This window comes from Triturus cristatus, chromosome 11 (genome assembly GCF_964204655.1).
Source record: "Triturus cristatus chromosome 11, aTriCri1.1, whole genome shotgun sequence".
Lineage (NCBI taxonomy): Eukaryota > Metazoa > Chordata > Amphibia > Caudata > Salamandridae > Triturus > Triturus cristatus.
The window spans coordinates 281,901,858-281,926,267 of NC_140594.1; the positions used below are offsets into that span (position 1 = coordinate 281,901,858).

Genomic DNA, 24,410 nt, shown 5'->3' on the forward strand with positions numbered 1-24,410 from the left:
CGGTACACATCGTTTACAATTAATGCGATACAACGCATTCCATCACAACGACTGCGTTGTTAAATCGCATACCATTACAGCGTAAGTCGTTACAATAACTTGCTATAGGGGTCAACAGGTGTTGGACTTAAAATCCAACACCTTCCCTACTGTTGCACAAACTGGAGTTGAAATAGTAAATTACACTATTCCAAAATCCAGTGCCTTGCGTTGTAATGGTATGCGATGTAACAACACGTTCGTTGTAATGACCGCATTGTAATGGCATGCGTTGTAAACGAGTGTGTTGTAACGTGGCCTATTCAAGATCACAAAATTTAAGTGGAGGAAGCTGTTATGTATCCAGGTTTTTCTGGTTTTACTTTGTGCAAATTAGCCATTAAATAGACATCTATTTGTTTTTCCTTATGTTAATGGATTGTTTTTATCTCGTTGTGCATTTTTCTGCAGTTTTTATATAGTACAACCTGAAGCATCAGTTACATTACGAAAGGTCACCGTTCATTGTAGGCATGAGGAGATCAGAAAATGTGCCCAGAATCACAGGAGCCAAATCCGTGACTCAAATCTCATTCCCACATATCAAAGTCAACAGCGATAGCCGTAAGGCCACATCCAGGATACACGAAGGCAGGCAGGCAGGCAGAAGCCACATGATAGTTCGACTCGTTATGGGCTCAAGTTTCCAGCTGGACCTCGAGCTGTGGCAGAGGCAGGCTTCAGGCTCAAGCCTGGCCCGAGCTTTCAGTGGCTTGCCCACATCTAGGAGATACTGTTTGCACTAGTGCTCCAGAACCCAGGAAACTACTGCACATCGCTTAGGTTGGACAAGTACTTGATTAGTCAACAGTAATCTCATCAAAAAGGTCTGGATGTGTCTTTGACGAATAAAATTTGTTTACAAAAAAAAAAAAGTTATGGTTCACTCAAGCTGGTGATGAAGATAAGGAGCTCAGATATAATATGACAATAATCACACAATAAATATCACTGTGAAATCACAGCTCCTTTGGGGCCCTTGACTTTCCAACATCTACGGCAATCAGTTGGCACAATAATACAATGTACTTTGCTGGCATGACAAGTCAGACGAATTCCCAATAGAAACATATAGAATACATTCTATTTTCAAAATATGATATCTGTCTGATTTCCACTTGCTATGTTTTATGTTCAATGTCTCTTTTTTGGTGCCATACGTAGGTATATTTTGCTGCCCCATCTGATGTTTTTAGTAGGGCTTCTCAGACAATGTGCAGTTTTTCTTCAGTTTTTGGTGCGAAGATTTCATTTTCCTTGCGCCTGGTAGGAGTCTAGGGTCTGGGTGTCCTTAGTATAATTGTAGGCAGGAGGGTATAGGAGAACGTGTCTCTCAGACTCGACTATTCCCAAGTCATACTGTTGATATTCAACTATCAGCTGTAATGTTGGAAAAATTGACAGAAGTCAGATTGGTAAAAATGGCTAATTCTGGGATTCTGGATGGCGGGTCATTCAATGAACAAAAATGTTTTTAATGGGCCTTCCCATTCATCCTTTTATATATCCTACTTAACGCGTGAATATGGGTGCTGGGGAGAACATACCCGCAGTAGCAACCAATCTTACACCCTGTAATGTGACTTAAAAGAAATAGACTGAATATTATAATTGTGAAACCCACCTGAGACCTTGCATAATTCACCAACCAGGGCTTAGGAGGTGCAGGGGTGTAATACTCCAAACACTCTCACCTGATGTTCATTTAAAGGGAGCAAAGGTCAGCGATGGTCATCGAACAGTCTATCACTGATGAAAGACTGTGAAGGAAGCACCATGCAATAACAACTGACATTAAAACTCCATTTCTCAGGAATCCTTGAGAATTTTTGAATTATGGATCATTGGGTACAACATTCTATGTATTTCATGGCGTCTTTGTTAGTCATTTGTGCTACAGTGTTGCTGCAGCCGGAACTTTAAGGTTGGATTCCTATTTTGTTGTTGAAACCTCAGTGATCATGAGTAACTACTGAAGGGCAGCCTGGGATTTCTGAAATCAAGTTGTGTTGAAAGAAAATTAACTTGGAATTTATTGACCCTTTGATTTAAGAAGCCTAGGCTTTAAGAAAGACTGTTTCGAAAGAAATCATGGTCACTTCTTAAGAAGAAAAGGAGAGTTTATTTGCACTAGGGACACCTCACTGTTCAAGATCTTTATATATGATTAATTTCAAGGTATAATAACACTTGATGTATGTATGTGTCCTTCTAGTCATAGGAAGTACACAATAGTGATGAATGTTAATTCTTTTACAGATGTACAATCAAACCAGTAGAAACAAACTCTGTTATCTTCAAAGAGTGTACACTCTTGAAGTAAAAGGCAGTTACTTTGTCAATAGAGAAGGGCTATCTGCATTCATGAGATGCTGAATCTTGTGCTTCAGTTTCAGAAATGTGAGTTTCACTTCAGGAACGTAGAGAGTTGATGACATAGAGATGCTCATAAAATATAACCTATCTGTTATTAGAGTTAGATGCTCTTGTTTAATGATAGACTGTTAAAACAATGTTCTTTGTCTTTCGATGTCTACCTCGACCAACAGAGCGACAAGTCAGGGTGGGAATATCCAATATCTCTGTTTTCTCTCTTACCCCATACCTGTATCACCGTTTTCAAAATTAGCTTACATATTTTTACTTTGTAAGGATGATGGCGGATGCAGTGATGATCCTGAGCACAAGTGTAGTGTTTTCTGACTCTTTCTCTTGTATTTGCCAAATTCCAAGTTGTTAAATTTGGAGTGCTCTGTAGTTGGGATCTGGAAGGATGCAGTAAAGACAGAGTGAGAAAGCTAAGGGCCTTATTAAGAATTTGGCGGTCCTACAAAGGATGGTGCATTGCACCATCCGTTGTAGGACCGCTGTAGCCGTGATGCTGCCGACTGCCAGATTATGAGTTAAATCCTGGTCAGCCGGGCAGAGCTGTGGCGATCTGTCAGGCTCATTTAAGAGCCTGACATGCAGACCACCGTTCTCAGAGTGCCGAGTGCATCTTCCTACATGGTGTGGCATACATTTCCACACCGTGCAGGAACTGGGAGTGCAAAACCAGGTAGTGCCCCCCACATGCATCCCCAGGCCAAGGAGCAGCCCTTTGTTACCTCTTCACCACCCTTTTCATGGCAGGCTCACCGCCATGAAAAGAGCAGTGAACAGGCATCTTCTAATATGCTTGGCGGTGCCGTAGTGGCACCACCAGCATATTAGTGCTCCTGACCGCTGCACAACCGCCTCGAGATCCTTGATCCCGATCGGTCGCAGTGGTCCTGTGGCAGACCGACAGCCAAACTCATAATGCTTTAGGTGCACCCGCAGTGTGCCGGTGGTCGGATCGCCAACAATAATGTGGTAGTCCTATGGACTGCCAAACTCATAATAGGGTCCTAAGGGCCAGATGTACAAAGGTTTTTTGCAGGCGCAAATGGGTTTTAGACCAGTTTGCGCACGCAAAAAACCAGTGGCCGTATGTATTAATCCTAATGTACTAATCCTAATTTGCGAGTCGCAAATCAATTTGCGACTTGCAAAATAGGATTAGCAACTTGCTATTAGGAAGGGGCTTTCCAAGGGCGCCCCTTTCTAATAGCGACTCTTTAAGCTATGTAAGAATGTTTTGCAACCGCAATTGCAGTCGCAAAAAACTCGCAGTTGACCACCCTTTGCATATATTTTTTAAGGGGCCATTTGCCTGCCCTTAAAAAATTTTACCAAAAAGTTTCATTTTTATTTTTAAATGCATTCCGTTTTCCTTTAAGAAAAACAGGTTGCATTAAAAAAAAAATGCTTTATTTAAAAGCAGTCCCAGACATGTAGGTCTGCTGACCCCAGCAGGCCACCATCCCTGGGAGTGCCAGCCATTCCTAATGGGGTCGCAAATTGTGACAGCCTCATTAATATGCATGAGGCATGCAATTTGCGACCCCATTGGGAATCGCAAACAGTGTCTCAGACACCGTTGTGCATCCTAATTAGCGAGTTGCAAATGCGACGCAATTTGCGACTCGCTAATTGGCGGGTCGTACATCTGGCCCATGGTCTGGTTCTGAACCGCAAGCATGTGTGCCTGCTGTTTAGGTGACAGTGCTACAATACACAAAGCATCTGAGAATCAGGTCTCCATTTGCAGAATGGTAAGAGGACATGGCCAGTCATACACTGGGAGAACGGCTCTCTAAACTTGCTATTCAACTGGAATCAGACATACTGGCTTGATAATGTGAAGACCTCAGGCTCTGGACCTTCAGCAAACTGCAGAAATAGTACTTACATATTTTTGACATAGTGGAGGTTGGAGAAATATATTGAGGGATGACAGCTCTGAATCTGTGGGGTAGGATGTGCTCCCCCAATCCAAGAGAGGCCATTTGAGGGTCATTCCGATAAAAAAGGAAATTTTACAGGCTGAGTGTCAAACCAAAACGAACAGAACTTGCCAGGCCGATTATTTGGACACATTACTTGGTAATGAGGCATAGGGGATCACACCAGGGCAGGTGTGTGTGTGTATGTGTGTGTGTGTATATATATATATATATATATATATATATATATATATATATATATAAAATATATATTTATATTCTGAAAAAACAAAGATTAAAGTGATGTTATGGTAAATTGAAAATGTCAATTAAAACGTTACATTTTAAACTAAAAAAACATTGAAATTCACCAGTGATAGTAACTATAACTCACGCCCCTGCCAAGCACAGTGTTGTCACCAATTATGTCATTTCAGATGTTGCAGTGATGATATCAATCCTGTCATAGAATATGTCAGGAGTGATATAATATGTGCAGTATTAAGCAGTGTGTGGCGAGGGCATGGGGGACCGAGTTATAGTTACTTCAGTTAACTATAACTGGTGAATTTCAGTTCTTTTTGGTTAAAATAACGTTTTAGTGAAATATTCACATAACAGTAATATCACTTTAACCTTTGGTTATCAGTGAATTTGTAAGGATTTGTAGTATAAAGTAAAGTCTCATTCACCTCAGCTCCTTCCTAGAAAGTGTCAGAGTGAACCATCAAGCGATAGGTGAAAAAATGGGGCGCCCCGAAACTCGTATTTCCTGTGCAATTTCCCAAATGAAAACTAGGCACAACTACAGCTGAAATAGCTTAACGGAATTACACCAAGTGTGGCCGAAAGCTAAATCTTGATCCAGAATGTGTGCTTTTTGTGATTTGGTGTAAATCCGTTCAGCCATTTTTGAGAAATTAAGGTTCAAAATGTATGCATATTTCACCCCATGGAGGATCTGCTACCCGACAGATCAAAAGATAAGCAGGCACGTGCATCAAGCTAGGATTTTGCGAGTCCTTAATTGCGATTATTAAGGAATCGCAATTAAGGACTCCCAAAAGCCTATGTATGTAGGAATCGCTATGAAAAAAGCGATTCCTAAGCAATTCTTAATTGCGACTTACAAATTGCGAGTCGCAATTAAGGAATGGCTTCCTATTCATTCCTATGGGCCTGCAGGCCCATAGGAATCAATGGGAGATTGCATGCGCAATTTGCAAGTACCAATAGGTACTCGCAAATTGTGCATGCAATTTCAAGGTTGCAAGGGTGTCCAAAGGACACCCTGTTGCACCCCTGAAATTGCTCTGTGCACACATGTTGCTCACACACATGCCCCAAGGGCATGTGTGCGTGTAACCTACAACTTTGAAAAATGCACTTTAGTGCATATTTCAAAGTTTTTGCATATGAACTTCAACTTTATGGTAATTTGCGCCCCCTAGTAACAAAATCGCTATTTTAAAGTGGTTCTTGCATTGCATTTAAGGAATCGCAAAATGCGATTCCTTAAATGCAATCGCAATTTGAGAAATCTCAATTAACTGTGAACTCTCAAAATGCGAGTGCCTTGAACCTTGATGCATCGCAAATGCCCATTTTGCATGCGCAAACTGACAATTTTTGCGAATCGCACCGTTTGCGCTCGCAAAAACGGTTGATGCGTGTACCTGATGATCTGATTGGCTGCCACAACATCAACAAATATGTTGCGGCAACCATTTTAGGACTCAGAGACTCAGTCCCCTGTCCTGCACAAAGGTTAAAAATACATATAGGGTAGCAGGGTAGCTTCCCCCTCCCCCCACGGAGCCAAAACGTAATTTTTTTCCTGGCACCCTGGATTCACAAAGGATCCGCGGAACCACTGTAAATTTTCTCCAAAAAATCGCAGCCTCCCATCCTTGTGAAATAAACTCCTGTGCCCAGAGGGTTGGCGCAAGCTTATTTTTTTGGGGGGGGGGGAGGCGGGGGCTGCAGTCTTCTTCCACAAGCCATTAGAAGGCCCCAGGGACCCCATCCCCTGGGGCTGAATGTTTATTTTTGGCAGGGGCATGCGGCCCTCCTCCCTGAGCCATTAGAAGGCTTCGGGAACCCCATCCTCTCGGGACGATAAGATTATATTTGGGAGAGGGCATGTGGCCCCCACCCAGCGACCACTAAAAGGCCCCGGGTCTCCTTTTCCAGGGCTGATACATTTAGTTTGGTCAGGGAGATGTGCGGCCCACCCTGTCTCTGAGCCATTGAAAGCCCAATGGACCACATTCCCCTGGGGCCAATGTAGTTACTTTGAGGAGGGGGCATGTGGCCCCCTCCCTGAGCCACAGGAGGGCCCTATGGACCCTATTCCCGGTGCCCAAAGAGAGCGAGAGACCATGGGCCACATGCCCTGGGACACTGACTAGTTCCCTGCCCGAGAGTGCAAGATAGAATATAATCTTGACTTCCTGCATGCATTCTCCTGGGAAGGGAATATAGCTTTGCTCCTGCCTGGTGGGAGCAAAAATAAAAGCTGCTCCCGCCAGGCAGGAGTAAATCAGCGCATAGTGGCTCCTGTCAGGACCCATGATGTGTGCTAGCAGGGAAGCCTGCAGGCACACGGTAGCCATGGACCTCCTTCCATGCTCCCAAATGTTGGCATTGCTTTGAGCTCCCAGGTGGGAACAGAGCACCCACTTTGAAAACAATTACATTCTTTTTAAAAAAAAGACATGTGCAGCGCAGGACTGCGCTCCCTGTGCTACTTTTTTTCAAAAAAATGGAGGCTGTGGGTGCCACGGGTGAGACAGGGGCACCCAGGTACATAATGAAACAGAAAAGCTTTGTTGCTTCATTACTTGTAGGAAGGTAGGATCTGACTGCATAGATACCCCCACTTTTGTCCTGGTGTTTTGCTGGTTTTTGACTAGTCTGACCGGGATCCTGCTAATCAGTATCCCAGTTTATCTGCGTTCTCCCTTAAATTGCTGTGTATGTACTTTAGGTACACTCCAGATTACATATTGGGGAAGCCTTATCAGTCCCTAGTATATGGTACACCATGTACCCAGGGCCTAGGTACCCCAGAGGCCTCCCATGGGCTGCAGCATGTATTATGCCACCCATGAGAGGCCATTCAAAATGACACGACAGGCCTGCTACAGCAGACTGCATAAGATGGTGCTTGCACCACTTACTAAGATATAGGTTCACTATATCTATCGAAATCACTACACTTAAAAACCTATCAGTCACCCCTACGACAGGCCTTATCAATCCTGAAGGCAGGGTGCTGGGTTTTACGTGAGAGGGTGCCCCTGCATGAGCAGAGCCCCTCTGCAGCCTTCGGAGACCATTCTCCGGCAGGGGCGGTGCATCCATTAGGGCGCTTGGGCTTTGCCCCACTAATTAATTTGAGGCACGAGTCAGTTGAGTAACAAGCGTGCGCCATGCGTGCTGTTGCCGCCTGTCACACACATTTCCAAATGACAATCCCCGGCCCACGGAGGCAGTCGGCTCAGAAGGGGGCGGGGCAGCAGGAGTTCAGTGCAAGTGCATCGTCGTCAAGTGGTCGGCAGAGCGCATAGCAAGAGTCAGGCGCGCAACACCCATTGGACTCACAGGGCTTCAGCCCCCCCCGTCGTGTGTGGCAGCCCGGGATGAGACAGCTTCCCGACGCACACACAGCCGCACCCGAGCACTTCACAGGTCTTTAAAAGACCATTTGCATGTTAATGAGGCCTCGCTGTTGTTTCACCCCTTCTAAGAGCCCCTGCAGCTCCACTCTGCCTATGGCTTAAAAGATTCAGCCCCCCCGAAATTTTTTCTTAGCCCCCCCCCCGAAATTTGGCTCTAGTTGCGCCTCTGGCAAGAGTGCGCATGTTCTGTTTAGGGCATCAAAGTTTTGCAACTAGCCCTGAACATGCGCACAGTAGGCTGCTCATTAGAAGAGCGAGGGTTCTTCCATGCCGCTCTTCTAATGAGCAGCCTAGTGCGCATGTTCGGGCTGATATCAAAAATTGTTAAGCCCTAAACAGAACATGCGCACTACTACTCAAGCCAATCCTGGCGCTGCTGCTGGAGCAGCGTCTGAATTGGCTGAGACGTAGGCGCCGGCGGTGGGGTAAGTTCACGCCTGCATCCTCTCTGAACAGTGCCTTCACTGTAGGCCTCCGAGTATGTCATTAGCAGAGGTATTCAAACGACCGATCCTGTCTGACAGGCGTGTACTTGGCAAGCTAGTCAGTGGGTATGTGCACGAGCTGCAGCGATGTATGTGTAGTCTGTAATTCGCTTCCAATCAAGTTTTGTCAAACATGCGAGGTCCATAAAAGGAGTAAATCGGAGGAGTTCGTTGATAACAGCGTCTATTATGGCCCCGACTGAATCGGCGAGTTTAGGCGCTATTTAAGACCAGCTATTGTGCCTCGTGAGTGGGCCCTACTTCAGCGCATATTCTATGGGTTAGGGTTACATGTGCGATGGTACCAAATGTGATTGCACGTGCGAAAGAATTTCACTTGCTGTGGTGCAGTACTTCAGTCTTTAGGTGCAGTGGCGCCCGACTTCAAGGCTTATTCCAAGGGCTGGGGGTTTACAGCACTGTGATGCCGTACCTCGACACTAAGTGAGGTGTCCACTTGCTGTTTGGACGCGTGGTAGTGCGGCTGTCAGGGAGGCAGCAGCTGAGTGCCTTTACTGTGCTTCCACATTCGGCGAGAGCGAGGGACCGCAGACGCTGTTGTGTTGTGCTGGATTTGGCAACCAGGAATGAGGGGTGAGGCCCGTGAGGGGGGGGGGGGGTGTTTGGAGGGCACGTCAGATTACCTTTGCAGTGGTGCTGTACTAAATTAGTGAGCATAGCACTGGACTGTAGTGGTAGTGAGTGCACGCGGTACACACTTGTAGTCTAGGCGCTGTTGTTCTGTACAATTTGTTTGTTGTGATATACTCATCACAGCACCAGTTCAGTCTGCAAAAGTGACTTGCAGGTGTCAAAGTACCGGGCGCTGCATGTGGTGCTTGTACTGGGTGTGCCTGTAAACACTCAGTGGGCTTCAGTCCTCCCCGAAGAGCGACAGCAGGACACTCGGATAAAGGCTGCTTTATTCCAGAATGCTATAAACTTGAAATCTCCAAATTAATGTGAGATAAAGGCGCATGTTTACATGAACTCGACCCCCTTACGTTCACAGCCCGTCACCTTTGACCTGAAGCCCTCCACCCTCAGGGTAGGCCTAGTGCTCTACCCAAGTCAAACAGGAAGATCATCCTGGAGTCATTCTGAAGACATCCGATGACTTCAGCCAGGCTATTCCTGCAATTATCTGGGGAAGTCATCCCAAGCCATCCTGAAGTCTGCCCACAGAGCAGAATATTTAAATGAGATGACTCTTACTGTAATCACAAAAACTACTCCAGGATGGTGTCCTGATTACTTCAATTGAATATGCGTGATGATCTTTTACTACTCAAGGAACACCAACTGACAACTTCAGGATGAGTGTTCATTACTGCAGGATGATTCCATGACAACTTCACAATGACTGAGGATTATTCTTGGATGCTTTCAGGACAACTTTTAGATGGCTGTGAATTACTCCAGGATGACTACCTGACAACTTTAGACAGAGGATGTATTACTCCAGGATGATTTCATGAAAGCTTTAGAATGAGCGTGAATTACTCCTGGATAATTCCAGGAAACATTTTGATGGCTGCTGGTAACTAATGAATGATTTCTTATTGAGTGAGGGCTTTATTACTCATTGAAGATTCTATGACATGAGAACATTCTATGGCCACATCTTCTCAAATCCAGGGCCCATCAAGTACTTTAGATCAACTAATCTGTTGCTAAACAAGTACTCTGAGGTGCATGACCTATGCAACAGCCTGTAAAATAGGGAATTGCACTAGAATATAATAAATGTACCTTGTTTATACAGTCCAATGAATTGTAAGTAACTAGTAAGGTAAAATATAAATAAAGTAGGAAGTAGCAAGAATACAACACACTTTGAGGGTGATTTACTAAGATTTTGCACTGCGCTTGCGTCACAAAAGTGACGCAATTTTTTTTCCCTAATTAAACTTTCCAGCGCTAAACTTGTTTAGCGCTGGAAAGAACGGAAAAGTAATGCAAAGCAGTGCAGTGATGCTTTGCATTACTTTCGCCATGGGTGCGTACCATGGGTGGTTCATGGGCGTTCCCTCAACCACCCACGGTTTCTCATGCTAAACCCAATTTACTAAACGCAGTAGATTGGGTTTCGCGTGAGAACACTGCACCCATTTAATCTATGTGGAAGGATAGATGAATGCTTTAATTTATCCTTCCTTTACCTACTTTGCAAGCGTGCTGAACTGTGCAGCACATATGCAAAGTAAAAAAAGCTTTGCACCATGCCTAGCATAGTATTTTGTACAGGAAGAATACCCATCCTGTACAAAACCTATGCTATACTCATGCACACACCCTAACGCTATAGCGCTATGGTGTGTTCATGGCGCACTGCAGCTTAAATCATCACCAGCGCAAGGGGAGGAGAGAGCCATATCTTTGAAAATATGGTGCTCTCCTACTCCCTCCCTGTCGCGCAGCGCAGCCTGGAAAAGGGGGTGGGGGGTGGTGAGCTGCATGGAGATTTTCTAAATATACCCCTTTTGTATTCAAAAGAAGGCTTTTAACTTGTGGTACTCCCTCATATTCAGTAGAGATTGCCGTCATTTGTGTACAAGACATTACCTGACTTTTTTCTAATATTGTGATCTATAGGAAATGACTAAACAAAACACAGGTTGAAATAAAATTGATCCAAAATGACTTCTAAATGCATTTTTATTGCGCTTAAACACATACCCGATCCCAAAAGGGCTCAGGCTACCATAAATAGAATAGTAAAAGTAGACAAGAAATGGTAAACAAAAACTGGCACTTCGTTGTTTGCTTCTGGATTTGCTGGCTTCTTCAGTTCTCTTTTGACAAGGCAGACCTTTATGGAAAGTTCTCACTGCATCTTTTTGATGTTCATGGTTTGCCAGCTTTTGGCCTTTTACAGATTTCATAAACTCTGAAAGATAACAAAAAAATAGATTAGGATCTTTTATCAAAGAGAGTGCTGCCTTCAAAATGGAACAAGACCATAAGCCTCCAACACTGCTTATGGTGAGTGGTCATGGGAGCTCAGGTGGTATGTTGGAGGTGGAGAAAGAAAATGTCCATTCCTGAAGTGTGATCGAGAAAGAAGCAATTTCAGAAGATCAATCTCCTAGTTAAGAGGAGCCAAATATAGTCAATCTACATAGCGTACTATTTCACTTTTTGATCGCCTGCTCTTCAAAAAAGGAAAGAACACCTTTCTTGCTGTGCCCTACATGGACCCAATTGTTAGACAGGATATAGTCTTCAGAGACTGTGTTCAATTAGTTAAGTGACTGTTCTGCCAAGAAATATCTGGTCCCCAAAAGGATCCTACACATGTAATGCTGCGAGTGGTGTGTGCCATATCCTGCACATGGCCACACTTAGTATTAACATACACACCATCATACTATTTTAAACATAATGTAAAAATATAAAGTAGTAGTCTGTGGGCAGTAATCTGAAATCTAGGCATAGCTCACCCAACAGTGACACAAATTAGGTTTTTAAATCCATAAAAAGAAAGTAGATATGTATAAAATATATCCACAATACTTTCAGATTGGAACAGATATAATATACCAAAGGAGGAAGAAACAAAGCAACTCACCCTTTGTATTGCAAATGATCAATCCATGGAATATTTTTGATGTTGATATTTTGTAGGATGTTTCACCTGGTCAATGCAGACTGCAGCCGGCAAATGATTGGTCATCTCCTTTCAGCATGTGCCACATACCTGAGCTATAAAGAAAACACATAATTTCAAGTGAGCAGATACAGGAAACACAAACAATTTTGGGCACTACAAGTGGAGGGTAGAAAAAAAGTTATGGATTTGGGTGTTGAGATATACATCTCTGAAAGTGAGTTGTCATCCAGCTGGTCAAAACAGAATATCCTTTACCTTTTAGGCAGTCAAGCTCAGGCAGTACACCTCTCTCTTTTGCTCGTAAAAGTATTCACTCCTTTTTCGTACAAGTAGAGATGGAATAATAGGAATAGGTGTTCTCCCTATTAATGATTGACAAATCATACATAACTTCAAGAGGGCGCAAGCACCTTTATCCCAGTGTGAAATTATGCACTTTGAGTAATCAAACAATGATAGACTTCCCTGTCCTGAAAAACAAGAGAAATCAGTGAACTTTAAACCACTTCTGTGCAACTGTTTATAATATATATTTTTTCTTTTGTTCATTCATATTTTAAAACGTTATGTTAAAAGTGCTTTTCAGTCAAGAAAATTAATGAACTACATTTATTCTGTATTACAAGAAAGGATTAAGTCCTAAAAAAGGATGCCTTGGTCATCATGCAAAAGAGAATAGGCGTACAGGCGCATTCTATGCAATTCCGTACAATTATGCACTTATAAATCTCATCTTACATGATGGCGAGTGGGATGGTGCACATCAGTGATAACAGCAGCAGCATAAACTTCACTGTAGGGCAGGTCATTTGATGGGCATAGTCACAAACTGCATTTTGGAATATGTTTTGAAGTACTACAAAATGCTATTCACAAACCTATGTGCAGTGTCTACGACTCTCCTATATTTTTTTGTGCAGAGATCTCTTCCCCTACCCTCCAAAAACACTCCTCGGGCGGCAGACTCTCCGCATGCGCAAGTATACATATTAGTAGTAAATGTGTGAGGGATAGAGGGGAGTGGTTGGAAAATGGGAAATACTAAAGAAGGGTTAAGGAAGGGGTTAGGCAGGGACGTGCAACCCCTAGGTTGACCCTGTAAGCACAGTAGTGGATGTGAACATAGGCATAGGGCACTGAGACACAAGGTTTCTTGTAGGTGTACTTGCTCCTCTACCCATCATCAGGGATTCACTAATGGGCAAGTCCTGGCACTTATGACCTATCTGGTTCATCTCAGCTGATATGTGATCCGTCAGTTTCACCGCCCCAACTACCAGGAAGAAGACCCCCAGCAGCACCCTGATTACAGTGTAGAAAATGATGTAATTTAAAAAAGACTCTAAAATATTTACCTGTGAATGTTATTACATATCTAATGTATGCTAATTTACATTTAAAGAAAACTCATTTAATACCTAATAGTGTTCACTGAGTGTAATCAGCAAATAATTCTAAAATCACACAGCAGGTTGGACCTTTCTGACAAAAAATTAAACCAAAATAGTGGGTGCATTCTTGGGGTAATCAGCAAATCATTCTCAAAACATCAGGATGAATTTCAATATGTTAAAAAGAAATTATGCTTGTTGAGTTTTGGATATTTATTTTCAAATCATCCTCAAATCATCAACAACCATTGGACCTTATGAAGTAATCAGATACTCATTCTTAAATCCTCCTGAAGTCATCGCGAATAGTCACACCTTTTGAAGTCATCAGATACTCATCCTTAAATCTTTCTGAAGTCATCAGGAATAGTCACACCTTGTGAAGTCATCAGCTGCTCATTCTTAAATCCTCCTGACGTCATCATGAATAGTCACACCTTGTGAAGTCATCAGCTGCTCATTCTTAAATCCTCCTGAAGTCATTGCGAATAGTCACACCTTGTGAAGTCATCAGATACTCATTTTCAAGTCATCCTGCAATCATCAGGCTCAAGTTTCTAAGCTCTGCTGATGACTTCAAGAGCTTGATGATGTCTGATGACATGAAAACGACTTCTACAGTAGTTGGATGATCATCCAATGACTCTGGGATGGCTTCTAAAGTAATCCTGTTTGACCTGGGTACGGTGTGGGGCATTCACCGACCGCTGAGGCACTTTGCACTCTTTCTTGGGCCAGGCACTACGCACACGGGCTCTGCAGCGACGGCGGTCACTGGAGACCAGGTCAAGAGCTGCTGTGAGCTAGACCGGCCTGCACACTGCACTGTTCGGGTTAATATCTCCCTCACTGACCTGACAAGAACCTCTCCCATCTGCGAACCAAAATCCAACTTTCACAGTGCTCGATGTTTCCGGGTCTGGTGCGCTCTGCGTCATCAGGCGCCCTTCCGAACCCCTGGCCACAACCCTGGGCCAGGCAAAGCAACACATCATCGAGGCTAAATCTCATCCGAAAAAAATGTGCAGCAGAACAACAAGAGACCTGGGGGCATATCAACAACAACCGGCGATAATTATCGCTGAGCGCACTTAGCGCTCGGATAATGATGGCCGGCTAGCGCCGTATGTTATCGCTGAGATAGCGTGCTATTAGCAATGCTTATCTCATCAGCGATACAAATCCTAGCGCTAACTGGCTAACGTAAGATCATCGCTGGAAACCCAGCGATAATCTCACGTTAACTTGTTGATAGGGACAGACAAACTTAGCCATGATCTCCACCTTCCATAGGATATCATGGCTAAGTCAGTCCTGAAGCAGGTGTTAGGAAAGTAGCGATAACAGGTGTTATCGCTACTTTTCCTGACGCTATGCTTCATAGCGTTAGGCTTGCTGATAGGAGCACATTTCTCCTGTCATGCCAGGTCAGGAACGCCAAAGCTGGGCGTTAGGAATCCCGACGCTAAAGCAAGGTTTCACGTGTTAGCGTGGCCTTGCTGATTAGGCGATAAAATTATCGCCGCTTTTCGGCCGTTGATATGCCCCTGGGGCCGGCAGACGAGAGGCAGCACTGATTCCGAGCTTCAGGGGCTCCTGTGCAAGTTGCTCGGCAAGCGCAAGGTAAGTGGTTTTATTTATTTAATTTTACCTATCCCATTGCTGTCAATTCCAACCACTGCCCCCCACACCCATCCCCCCACACCCATCCCCTTAGCTTTGTCTGCAGCCACTGCATGCACCCCTGTGCTGCGACTATAGGATCTCCATCAGAACCCTGGCTGATGCATAGATCACCTCTACAGGGCTGTTCCACAGGACCTCACAGTCTAAGCTCCTAAGCAAGGAACAGGAACTGACCAATCACTGGAGCCACGCCTCGGTCCACATTGCTCAGCATCACCTGTATTGCCCCCTGAATGTTTTAGTATTTCTTGTCTTAGGCCCCCATCTAGAGCTTGCTAATGTGTAAACAAGGATGTTAAACTGGTGCAAAGTGAATTTCTGGTTGTAGAACTCGTCCAGGAGAACACAGGGAGTCAGGGGTTACTGCGCTCCAGTTTTGTCTATTGGAGCCTTTCACCATTGGTGCCCAGGGGCCACTTTCCCATTTGCCACAGTATTGATCAGCAGGCACTGAGCCTCAAGACCGCATGTGTGGGGAAGGGGAAAGGCCCCCTGCATGGCTCTAGAGAGCGTGTCACTCTGCCTTGGTTCATCATGCCAAGCAGATTCTCTGATCCCCACCTTAGGACTCTAATGTAATACCTGTGTGCTGGAGGCATCTGTGTAACAGGGGTTGGATGGGATCCCCATGTGCGTCCTTCTTGAGCGTTACTACTGTCACCTCACTGAGCCATCGGGAATGACAGCGGTGGCAGTGATGGTTTTAGAGGCAGGTCAGGCCTTATTACCTTTCTCTGCCGGGGGAGTCCCCTACTGGCCTCTCACATAAGATTTAAATGGGCCTCGCTCTCCCCTGTGACCAGATTCTTCATCCATCCTTGTGGGACATCGGTGTAGGGGGGCGTTTTATACGCAGCAATGACTCAATAGCAGAAGAGGACGCGTACAAACAGGAACAAATGTAAAGCTGCGAATATCACTGAAGCTCAAAGGTACAAGAGTGCAAGGTACACAGGCGGGGTGCTTCCTTAAGGCAAGGTAAAGCAGCAGCAGCTACAGAGCGCCACCTACTCTCGGCACCAAATGACATCAATGAACCCAACGAAACGGAGCACTGAAAACCCCTCTCTGTCCCTGAAGGCAGACAACATACGAGCAGAAAGAAGCAGGTGCTTGCACTGGCTACGTCTATGCCTTCTGGAACGTGAGAGAATGAATACTGGACAAAAATCTGGAAGAAATTAAGTTGCACATCAATTTGCATTGGACAAAGGAGTGTACATATAGATAGCGCAGCAGGTGAACACGTAATGTCATTTCAGATAGCCATACATCGGGGCAAAGGCCACCATAGACTGTTGAAAGGGTAATTTGGACAGGACGTCAGATGCACGATTTGACTATCTGGTGGGGGGAGGGGGGCAGGTGGGCTGAAGGGGCAAGAGATGCCAACAAAGCTGAACTTATATGCTGATTTCTAATTAAGTAATGTAGCCACAAGACCCAGAACATGGTGGTAACGTGTAGATGAGACGTTCCAGAGACCAGTGTGGGAAGTGAGGGAGGTCTATGCGTATTTGTATGTGTGTATGTGTGTGTGTGCATTACTGGGTGCATTTATGTGTGAGTTCTACATAGGTGCAGAGATAAATATCTTGAAATATGTTGGACTTGGTCCGGCTGCTGGCCGCTGAAACTAAACGGGAAGAAAATCTGCCGGGAGTGCAGGCATTGTGTCGGATTCCACCTGCGCGGATTGGTGAACGCGGCACCCGTTTTGAACCTGACAAGTCATAATATAAATCTAGATGGATACACGGGTCACAGTCTGAGATGGACTAATGCTGTTGAGTGACGAGTATTTTAACAACTCAAGCAAGCAGGGCAGGTGGGGTACAGAACGAGGTACACCGACCCGAATCGGGAGTGGTAGGGTATTTAATATCCACCCTCTGTTAGTACGTGTCCTCTGGAGGGAAGTGAGTGATGTAACGTAGGTTGCTGCTGGGTTAGGGTACAAGTTGTTAAAGTTGTCATAGTTGGTTTCTTCCATCTTTTTTTCACTTGTTCAAAAGCTAACCTCCGCTTGTTCACACTGGTGTTGCCACGTGTCTGCACTGGTGTGCTTTTGGTGGTATCGTTGCTAGTGCTTCTGTCACTGCTCATGGTGTTGTGGGTGGCGGTGTCAGCATTGGTATTGTAGATGTGGTGTCTGCACTGGAGTAGTGGATGGAAGTTAGCGATGCATATTTATTAAGAGTCTGTCTCGTGCCTTTATGTGTGTCTGCTCTGCTCCAAACGCAGTTGTCTTGCACCTGCTCGCATCACTGCTTATCACATAACATACAACGCAAACACTGGCAGCACATTTGAGACAGCTGTTGTAATCATTCAAACATTTCCAAGTCACCGTTTCACAGTGTGCCATGCAACAATTTCTAGCACTGGATATAAAATGTTTATGCAGCTAGATTAGATGTAATGTTTAGATAACTTTGAATATACCCTTGTATTCCACTTTCGGGAAGAGGTGTAGAGCGCGATGCATTATTAGTATTTTTTGCTGCTATTCTCTTTGTCATTATATGAAATGTCTCAAATAGAAATATTTTCACTGTATCCCAAGCATATCAAAAATACATGTTTTAAAAAAAGATGTGCCGGCTGGGTGTACGCACACTTAACACACAAACCTGGAGACATTGTCCAATTTACTTTATAGTAACCCTGGATAACGTTTTCTGAATTGGCTTGGTGTTTTCTTTGTTTTGTATTGATTTAAATGTTTAGGAACATTTATGGCTGCAGACTGTAAATGTTCTGTTTGTCTTTTCATTCCAAGAGTAGTGCAAGACACTGGGCAAGCATACATTTTAACGGGCTAATGTTGACATGCAGAACAACTGACATAGTACAGTAACTGTTGAACAAATTAATGCAAGAAGATACGGGGCAGTTTTTAATGTGTTTAATATTTCAAGACTATACGTTCCCATTGCTTAATAAGCCTTGCTTTATTGCTGCATTCATTTGCTTTAAAATGCACCATTTGCCAATCTTTTTTTTAAAAAAATTCTCAGGAGAGGGACTCTCCCAAGACCCCAGGTTTGTCCATTGAACTTGTTCACATCGCTAACTAGTGTTTTCTATTGGAAAGGGTAGAGCCAAAGCAGTCTTGTTTTGCTTAGTACTCTAGCCCTCTTCAGAAGTCAGACTTGCATGGCAACTCAGAAATTCTCTGAAATAATGTGTGAGTTTTCTTTTATGAATGCCTAGAAGAACTGAATTTTTAGTCCATTTATCACAGAAATAGTGCTGAAAATCGCACCAAAAAGATGCCAATTTTTTTAAAGTTTCTTCACGGGGAGAACCCCCCCCCCGAACCCCCTTATTGCTCGCTCGCATACGTTGATTCGTTCTGCATACGCCCCACCAGTTTCAGATTCCACCAGCCGTCCCTGTTCTCCGGGGTTGTCTGTGATGCAGCCAAACATATATGTTTAAGTGCATTATAACCTCGTGGTAAATGCTAACTTTAAAACGACTGCTTAGAAACATGCTGTGTTTGGTGTCAAACACCTTGGACTTATACCTCCACACCAGTAACTGGCACCTAAACGCATCTGACTGGTTTGCTTCTCCCGAGCCCCTGAGGACTCCGAAGATTTCAGAATCACAGGAGGTGGGTTCCCGAAGGTCCCTGAGGTAGATCTGACCTCTCAGCGATTCTGAGACTAGTATCCCTTGTGGGGGCCGTGCAACATGAACCCCTACGCACTGCGTACATTTGCAATTGCATATGCTTGTTGACGCTTGTGCATTGGACTTCGTGTTGTCCTGACCCTGGTCAGTAATTGCACTGAAGATATCCGGCCTCCACTCACCGAGTGTCCTGTGGGCTGGTACTTTGCAAACTGGCCTGAGATCTCCTTGCGATCCCTGGTCCGTTGGTCTGTGGGTCCTGTCGAGGGTCTCCTTGTTTGTTCTTGAGCTTACCTGGTTGCTCCAGACTTGCCCTGACTCTCCATTGCTTGGAGAGTCCCCTGGACCTTGCTGGTCCACACCGTAACCTGTTTATTCTAACCGCGTGGGTTACATTTGTCTAAGCTTGTTGGTGCTCCAGCCGAACATCGACCCCTCAGCACTCGACATCCTTCATGGGACAGCTCACCTCCGGATCCTGGTCATCCTCGATGTCTCCTGGTACCCGTGGCTGCAGAGTCAGCAACCCTTCTTCGCACCTGAAACATCCGACATCGGTGGGCATTCGACTACCGAGCCCCTGGTCACCAGAAGCGACCCAGACTCTGTCCCCTCTGCTTTCAAGTTCTTCTCACCTAGAACCCAGGCTTGGATTCCACCGGACACTCTTCGCCGTCCTGGCAGCAGTACTTCTTTGCACTCCTCCACTGAAAACGACGAAGGTTTCCGACACCTCTTGACTCCTATGCACCCGGCTCCTCTGGGATAGGTAACACGGTTAACTCTGTACTCACTGGTGGGTTGGCCTTAGAACCTCCTATGTTCCAAAGAGTTTGCAAGAAGTCCTCGAAGACACACTGCACCCGTCCTCCGTGGGCTCCCCGTGTCACTCCTCTGGGTGGTTCCTTGGGGTCCCAACGATTCTATGTGCTCTAGGCCCTGTGTCTAGTCAAGTCGTTATTGTTATACCATTTGTTTAGTATATGGTTCGGTCTCCCCCGGAGCCCGCTGTGTAATTTGCTATTTACGAATGTTCTATTGATTCAGTGTTGTGTACTTTGTGCCCTAGTCTTGTGTAGAGACTAGTAGAGTGTTATATTAATAAATACATATTTTTATACAACACTGTGTGGTTCTCCTTTCATTTGGTCATTTAGGATGTGATATTCTGGTAAAACAAGCTGCTTTACATTCTGAAGCTCCACAGCTACCACTAGGATAGCTTTCTAAAGGTTATCTTTACATCATAAGGGTTGTGTGGACTGGTACAAGGTGCCCACTTTAATTAGTGAACAGCATATACCAGGCCACCTTCTCACATTACTGAATTGGCGAGGCTGCTAATAACTTATTCACTGCTCCCTCTCGGGAGTACCCCGCAATGCCATGCATGGGCTTTTTTTTTTAAATTATGGTTGTCGTTGTGCCCCAAGGAGGGGCTGGAGCACCACCTACAATTTTGAAAAGTTGTGGGGGGCTACAAAGAGAATGCAGCCCCCCAGGAAAGTTAAAAAAAATAAAGTGTAAGTCTCCTGGGTCATTTAATACATGACCTCAGGAAGAGGATGTAGCCTTACGGCTAGAGCAGCTGACCTCCAAGCTGGGGAACCGGGTTTGTGTCTCGGCAACGACGCTCAACATCCTGTGATTCTGGGCAAATCACTTAACCTCCCTGTGCCTAACAAAAATGAATGTGTCCATCTGTAACAAAACTGGTGCTCATGTAAAGCACTCTGATACACGATGTCTCGGGTCTAGTTTGCACTATATAAAACTCTAAAAAAAAAGCTTACAATTTTTATTAAAGCGCTCTGAGCTGGAGCCATATGCTCATTAGCTGGAGTGTGAGGACATCTTTTGGTTGGTTCCTAGCTGCATTTTGTGGCCTGAAGAGTGCTAAAGAAAAACTCAGACACACATTTAGAGATGTTTGGAATAAAAATGCTTTATTGCAAATATTATTGTAACAATAATTTGTATGCAATGCCATGTGTATATTTATAAGGATTACTTTGGAATATAGGTACTGATAAATTACTCTTGTGAGTTTGAAAAAGTTAATAGGTCTGCTTTATATAGGCTGATGGGCTGTCCACTTGCTAAAGGCAATAGGCCAGCTACTTATATTTTGGTGTTCTGATGCTTTGTTAAAGCGAGTAGGTCTGGCTTGCTGAAAATGACATTCATTTATATTTTTACTTTGCACTAAAAAAAACTTAGATATTCACTGAAACAAATTCAGAGATTAAAGTGACGTTATAGTTAGGTCTGGTAATGAGATCTTACTTTACTTTTTTTTTAACTCAGAATTCCACTGATAAAAACAGAGGTTAAAATTATTTTTTAGTTGTGTGAAATGTAACATTTTAAACTCTAAAAACCCCTTAAATTCCTCAGTTATAGGTAATTCAAGGAACTGTAACTCATGTCCTCGATATATGGTGACCAATTGGCAAGGGTGCAAATTCAGGAAGGTCAGTCTAAATAATCAGGACAAAGGGTCAAAATTCAGGACAATAATTCAGGACAGATGGTCCAAATTCAGGACAAAAAGTAGGAACAAAACATACTTTTAACAGACATATCAGAGGAGGTCGCACAATAGTATTTAAGTAAATAGACAACCAAAATAAGTACAAGTCAAAATATAAGGTTGAGACAATCGTGCACTTCACAGTTTTTCAGTATGCGCGCAGCCTTGCAAAGCGACATCAGGCCATTTCTGCAATCTAGATTTGTGCAGGAGAAGGCACACCACATGCTGTCACTATAATAGGGCCTATTGTCATTCTATCTGTGATAATCGTCTGCAGTCTCAGAATGACAATAGGCCAGTCCACAGTCTTTGCGAGGTCCGGGAGGTTCTGCTGCAGGCAGCCTCAGTCTACAGATTAAAAGATAAGTGCGAGGGGCCCTGAGTGGAAACCTTTATACTCATGGGACTTCTCCAAGGAGAACAGCATAACTTCCTGAAATTCGCCAATTTGATTTTAGTATGGTGTCTGTAAGGCGTCCGTAATTTGGGGACCCCAAATTACGAATGCCTTACAGACATCATACTAAAAAAATGGACGGTCCGTGAAATTTACGGACGGTTGGTCACCCTACCTCGACAACCATTGTGGAGCATGACCCGATGATGAAGTATGCCACTTCAGTGGGTGAGAGCCAGAGCATCCTCAAAAGGATCCCCCTGCAGCCTGAGTGGCTTACTGGCTGAATTTTGCTTTCTGGAGCCATTTTATGCATGGAACTTCACACCAAATGTAATGTATGCTATGAGAGAATCCACAGTGCCATTTGTATCACAGGTGTTGAGAGAAAGATTACTCAGTGATTGAAAAGAAACTTTTGGCTTTTGTGTGGACAGTGAACAAGTTTAGAAACTACATCTGGGGCAGAAGGTTTACATTGTGTATGGATCACATGCCTCTTCTATTCATTTTAAATGGACACCTAGAGCTACAGTGAGAATACCTAGACTTAGAACTAAACGGTTAGAGTATTATTTCAAAGTGGAGTATTTAACAGCGAGTAAAAATAAAGGACCCAATTGTATGTCATGTTAACCAATCGAAATGCATGAGTGTGATTGAAGATATTGGAGCGGAACTGGAGTTTTTGTGGTTAGGGTTTATGGTTGTTGTGATAATAGGTTTAGTGAGAAGTGGATCAGTGAATTGAGTACAGATGACATTTTGGAAAAAGTCAAAGACTACGCTCAATATCTCAAAGGCCCAGAGAAAGATTTATTTTGGTGAAGTTGCATAGTTCTGCCAAGGTGAAATCTGAATTGTCTGTAGAGAATGTTTTATTGTACAAAACTGATTAACTAGTTCCACCTAGTGAGATGTAAGAAGCTAGTTACTGCAAAAGGGGCATTGAGGGATTACCATTTGCAAGAAGAGGTTACGATATATGTTTTGGTGGCCACAAATCGATAAAGATGTTGAGCTGAAAATCCACCAATGTCTAGATTGTATAGCAGAAGTGAATGGTTTGATCTGTAGAAATAAACAGATGTCAGGTGTAGCAATGCCAGAGTAGCCATGGGGGATAATGAGAATAGACATTTTGGGGCTGTTAGTAGGTCTGAGCAGGAGATAGACATTTAACTGTTCTAAATAGAAAGAAGAGGGATTTGTGCTCACAGCTAAATACACAGTCAATAATCAAGTTGTGAGAGAAATTGATACATAATGATGGACCACCAAGGGTACAGCTGTCTGACAATGGCATGCAATTTTTGTTCAAAGAACTTAGGAAATTCTTGCGGAAATATGGCATCGAGCATAAGACATTTAGTACAGATCATCTCCACGGAAATGCTCTAGTAGAGAGGACTAACAGGTTGGTAAGTTCTTCCTTTAGCATTCCCTTAAGGAACAGATGGAACATATCTGAGTGCATTAGGGAAATGTTGGTGGCATACTACACTACACCACATTCTGCTGCCAAGGTTTCTACATTTTATGCATTGAGAGGGCGCAGAGGATATTATTAATTATAGCAATCATTTCACTATCCTGGTTTAACTGATCCAGGCATAATTGATCCCAACATGGATGAATCTTAAAGAAGTTTGAAGTATGTGTAGGAAATGGTTTCTGAGCATGTTTAGAGAAATTCAAATAGAATATAAGAAAGAAGTAAATTGTGATATGATGAGAAGAAGAGCGTGAATGGAATGCAAAGGTAAAGTTGAGGGAGGTGGTTAGGGTAAAGCTACCTGAGCACATGAGGGTCAAAGCAGGTTCAAAGTCTTTGTCCAACTGGAGTCCAACAAGCGGTTGAATAAGGGTTGCATCTCTTTTTAGGTCTTGCCTATAGACAACTTAAGAAGTCTGTTGTTGAACCTATTTTGTATAATGTCTATAATACAATTCACAGAGCGGGATTAGAATTCCTGGCAGCTTCTGCTTGCTCCTGGTTGTCGCCAACAAAGATGTGGTGAAACAAATGAAGAGAAACACCACGCTTGACGGAAAAGGTAGGTTTAATCCTCAGGAGCCACCAGGCATGTTGTGACTGCCTTAGTCCACACACCAACTGTCACCACCAGTAATACGAAACTCAATACCATTGTCTGAACATTCTATGTCAGTCACTAGAACATTCTGTACTCAGACATTACCAAAACTGGTACGTCTGAACATCACATTACATTTCCCCTCCAAACAATAACAAAGAAAATTCTAACTACATTGCACAGACTAGGAACTTAACAACTTACAACACTTCATGTAATAACAATTTGTACCAAATGCTGCTGAAAGACTAGTACAGAATCCTAATATTAAAAAAAAATACAAAGAAACAATATTCTAAATTTTTGACTAGAAAGAACAAACTATATTTCCTTGCTGGGACATGCAACGCTTGAAGGAAGAACCTTAACCACAGTTAGGAATAATGTAAAGGAAAGACCAATGATAAAATATATCTAGCTTAATTTCTGTACCCAAGAGGAAGACATCTGGATCGGTAGCTTCTGCGGACCAAGGGCCTAGGATCTGTTCCTGGAGCAGACCTTCTCATAGGAACAGATGCTTCATCTGACCCAC

At 43.8% G+C, this 24,410-nt stretch overlaps 1 long non-coding RNA gene across 1 annotated transcript; it reads right to left on the reverse strand.

Annotated features, from left to right (window-relative positions):
- Positions 1-11,154: 11,154 nt before the first annotated feature.
- LOC146784043 (uncharacterized) lies at positions 11,155-13,343 on the reverse strand. Its single transcript, XR_014970386.1, has 2 exons — positions 12,086-13,343; positions 11,155-11,404 (listed from the first exon to the last, which is right to left on the reverse strand). It is a non-coding gene; the product is annotated as an uncharacterized LOC146784043 (long non-coding RNA).
- Between the last annotated feature and the right edge of the window lie 11,067 nt (positions 13,344-24,410).